The sequence below is a fragment of the Argiope bruennichi genome, chromosome 4, assembly GCF_947563725.1.
Source record: "Argiope bruennichi chromosome 4, qqArgBrue1.1, whole genome shotgun sequence".
In the NCBI taxonomy this organism is placed as follows: domain Eukaryota; kingdom Metazoa; phylum Arthropoda; class Arachnida; order Araneae; family Araneidae; genus Argiope; species Argiope bruennichi.
This window is the reverse complement of record NC_079154.1, coordinates 7157031-7162243: the sequence shown is the minus strand read 5'-3', so window position 1 is coordinate 7162243 and position 5213 is coordinate 7157031.

The window sequence follows — 5213 nt, the reverse complement described above, 5'->3', positions numbered from 1 at the left end:
TAAAGAGAATTTAATGCTAATTTTAATACAAAATCAAAATTTAAATATTTGCAATACAAAAAAGTTACTCTTACTTTAAGCTGAATAACAAATACAGTGATGAAGTGGATTGTAATTTTTAACTTTCCTGACAAATCACTGTTCTTTTTCTGGGAACCAATCAAATGTTAACAACGACTAGCAGAAACCGACATCATGTTTAAAGTTGTTCTTTTTTCTGTAAAAGGAAGACTGTTTTTATGTAATCAAATTGCAAGTTAGAAATTTTTTTAATATATGGTTGGAACTTCTGTAAATATTTTTAATATTTAGTCAAGAAGCAATGACATCAAATAAAATAGATTGGACAATTAGAAAGAGAAGTAAGATTATTGTGTTACATGAATGTGGTCTTTCTTATGCTGTAAATGACAACATTTGGAATTCGATTGTTTTGTTTACAATATCAGGAGACAAATTCAGTAAAAAAACCAAGCAGGATATGGTTGAAAAAGGTGCACCACATCTGCTGATGACAGAAAAATAAAAAGATTATGTCTCCAAGGTAGAAGAAAGTCATCAGCAGTCAACTGAATGATGCTGACATTTATGTCAGTTCAAGAACAATCAGGAGAAGATTATTAGATGTTAGACTAAAAGGTAGAATTCAACGAAAAAATCCTTATTTCAATTTACAACAGCATATAAAAAGATTACAGAGGGCAAAGGAACGCATTAATCGGATAGATGATCAGTGGTCACAAATTATGCGGAGTGATGAAACAAATATATTGTTATTCGGTAGTGATGGCGAAAATACGTAAGACATAAAAAAGGCGCAGAGCTACATCCTGACTGCATTCAGGCAATTATGAAGAACTCAAGTGTTATGAGTTGGTCATGCATTTCAGCAGACCGCATGGTCTCCTTCACGTTATCGACGGGGCATTAATTGCACGAAAATTCATCGACTCTATCCTAGATTTAAAACTGACACCTTCCATCAGCGATCTCTTTCCCAACAACAGATTGTTTATTTTTCAGCCCTTCCCACTCAACAAAAATATCGAAAGCATGGTTTAGTACAAAGAGCAATAAATGGTTATTATGGCCAGGAAACAGCCCTGACCTCAAAAGTATTGAGAACTTATGTAACAGTCTGAAAACTCTCGTACATATGAAGCTTTCATTAAATAAAAGATAATTAATTGAGGGTATAATTGTTTCCTGACATCATGCAGTAACGAAGGAAGAGCTTAAAACTCTCGTCAACTCAATAAAATATCAGTGTAAAGCTGTAATAAAAAAATAAAGGCTACCCTTCTAAATACTGATAAGTCACTGTAGCCTTCAGCAACTAATATACCTCGATATTTATTGCCGTTCAGTCTTTTTTAGTATTAAAAATATTTGAATTTAATACTGATCTCAATACAGTAAGCAAAATTCTCTTTAAAATGATGTATAAGAGTTTGCCTTTTGTGAAACGTTACATTTTCTCTAAGCATACAAAGTTAAGAAACATAAAAATCCTCAGAAGTGTCCACAATTTTGGCCACTAATGTATGTATATTATATGTGTGTGTGTACTGAGAATAAAATATAAGTCAAGAAAGTAAATTTATAGTGAAACATAGTATAAAAATTTGTATATAAATCAATCTAAATCATAGTTTAAATCCTCATTTTTTTCATGCTACTATATTATGTTTCAATAACTAAACAATATATTATTTCATGCCTTAAAATAATATATATATATAAATCTGATACCAAAATAAACTAGTCATATTGTTAATTTAATTATTTGCCAAGTAGCATATATTTAGTCATATTATGATCCAAAAGGATTATCACATTTTGAAACAACTTTAGGATGAACGTATTATTGAGATATGTTCAGAAGAGGAGGACAACACTTGCTAAAATGATACAACATTATTAAACAGTGAAAGTTGTTTCCTTCCTTCTGAATTTTTAACCTTGAGATTTATGTCATCTCAAAAGTTACCTTAAATTGAGGGAAAAGTATATATATTTTTATGTATAATAAAGATCTAGAGAATGCATTTTTATGTTGATTTGCACATGCAGTTTGATTTTACAGTAAAAAGGTTTATGAATAAATATAATCTGTTTGATCTGATAACACATCTTTGCAAAAAAAAGAACATCTGCATGCGTGATATTCAGGTTATTTATTTGAAAGGTTCCCTAACAGAATACTGTATAAAAAACCCCAAGATTTGATTTGAAATATTTATGTTATTAGTTGAATTTACACAAGGCATTTTTTAAGTTAAGACTTGCATTAAGTGATTAACAGTTTAATAATTTACAACAGGGAAGCTATGTTATATTCCATCGCAATCTAATATTAGTAAAAAATCTTTTATATACATATAACATTTCTTTCTTCAGTATGTATTAAATATATTTATAATGCTAATGCACATGTCACAGAAATCATTCTTATTACTTATAGGTTATCTGTAAAACTCCACGAGAATACCTCCTTCATATTATTTTTTATCCTTTCTGATGATATTTACAACAAACATTCATTTTCATAATTATTTTTTTCTATAGCGAAGTATTTCTTATGAATACAAAATTTACTCTATTCAATATGCATTCCAACATTTTTTAAACAAATAATGATAATCATACTAGAAAAGTATATAATTTTATCGCATATTGCTTTAGTTGAATATAAGACTTTCCATAATTTGTTCCTTCTTATGTCTGTCCGCACTTACTTTATAACTTCAGTGCAAGACACAGTTAGAAAAATCATACTGGCATTAGCAATTTATCGAAGAAATAATTTTGTTGAGAAATTTTCTTTCAAAACTTTAAAAAGCACGATTGCTGTTTTAATAACTAAATATATCAAATACATAAAAAGACAAAAATGAGTCTTCACTGATACATTTGAAAAAATGGCTTAATGTCTAAATACATGTGAAACCAGCCGAGAATATTTCACCATTGCATACTTCCTAATGAGGATTATCATTCATTCCTCTGCCAAAAAAATTAGACTTTAAACAAGGCTGAGAATGCCACAAGTACACAGATTTTTATTTTCAGAATATCAATATAGGGGGGGAAAAAAGGGGCTGATTGAGGGTACTCCAAAATTTTTTGGACGGTCAATTAAATCCAAAATTTATGACAGAGCAGCAATTTTAGAAATACGATAACATTTTTTTTTTTTTATTACAGTGCTTACATGCATAAGAACATACATGGTCAAGAATGTGGTTCAAAATTTTATATAGATCTATACTTTAGATGCTAAAACTGCACACCTCCTTTACTGATGCACTTTGAAGTTATAATATTCACTTATACCAGTAGAAAAACAGAAAATAACAATGACATTCAAAATTTGATGAAAACCTGCAAATTTAATACTAAGAAATTCTATCACAAAGCATTTTTCAGGTTACCATGTTCACAGGTAGATAATATACTAAAAATGCATTATTTCAAAGTTTGAATCATAGAGATAGGGCAAAATCTTGAGTTCAAATTTTTTGGCAACCCTCCCCTTTGAATAGTTCACATATGAAAAACTAAAAAAGGAATTCTACTGGAATTTTGATATCTTTTTGTAAGAGTACAACTGACCTACAAGTAACTTTTGAGCCTCATGAATATTTTGCTTTATATTTATTTTTAGAAGTCTTAAATCATTCAACATATTCACTTTTAAAAGTTCATAATGAATCAAATGCACATTTTCCAGCATACTGTTAAAAAGTTCTAAACTTTTGTACAAAAATTAATTTAAATAAGAATACTTAAATAATTCACTAAAGGAAAATCATTAAATTATATAAAAATATAAGTAACAAATGCTCTAGAAATAAGTCAAAACCTAAGAAAAGCAAGGATAATTAAAGTTACTGTTAAAAACATAACGAGATTATTTCTAAAAAGAAAGGACTTTCCTCTTATCAAAAACAAAAGGAGGTGAAAAAAAGAGTCAAGTAAGTAAAATGGATACATTTTCCCTATTCTATCAATATGCCCCTAAACTGAGATAAAACCTTTTTCACTGACCTTTGAATACATTAAATCTGTTAACATCGAAAGATCTGTCATTGCAAAGGAAATAAATATAGCCTATAATTGGGCAGATATAGGTGGTGAAATGTTTCTTTGTTTTTTTCTCCATCAAGAGAAAACTAAGTACTTTTAAGACCTTTACATAGGGATCATCAAAAATAAGCAATTTTTTAAAGATTTTTAATGATGCTATGTACTCAAGTTTTTGTAATATCGTAAAAAAAAAAAAAAAACCTTTTAATGATATCAATGTTATTCCTGTATAATTTTTTTTGTTATTTTTAATACACTTTTTAAATTTAAATTAATAAAATTTAATATTAATTAAAATTTTTTAATTATTGGAAGGAAATTCGAACTTGACTACTGAAATATTCAATTGCTTGCTTTTACCAATGTTAAAATATATACATTTTTTAAATATCTTTCCATTAAATCCAATACAGGATTTTCATTTCATATTATATACACCTTTTAACTTACATTTACTGTAATTTATAGCAAATTGGTTTAATTAAATTTGTTTTCCAGTTGCTCAGATAACAGTTGAAATTGAAATAGAAGCATTCCCTATTAATTGTCTCGCAGCCTAAAAGTCAATAATCTTGAAGAAGATGAGTGCCAATGCCTGTTGGTCTATCATATTGATAGCATTAATTTAGTAATTTCAACCAATTTTTAAGCAAGACATCTTATTAAAGCAAATGAAAGCACTCTTTTAAACTACACTTTCACAATAACCACAAAATAATCTGATCAGATAGCTATGTGTGTAGAAAGGCTGGGCCATGCCAAAATTTTATTTAGCTATCTTTGGAGGGATGAGGTGACCATTGATGATGCATTTAGACATCATAGCTTTAAAATATAATTTAAAAAATGACAAAATTAGTAGTGATTATAGCTTGGCTCTCCAAGTGCTCTCATAGTTTCTTTCCAACACAGAATGTGCAGTAGAGTAATGTTTTGCAAATTCCCTTAAAAATTGATAGCAGCAGGGAAAGGCAATTATTGATAACTTATTAAAGGGGATATATTCAGGGAGGATCATAAGACACAAAAATTAATGTAATTAGAGAATTAGGCCAAAATAAAGGATTGGACAGTAAACTATGCCATGCCCCTTCTCCTCCAGTGAAAATAGTGAAATAGCAACT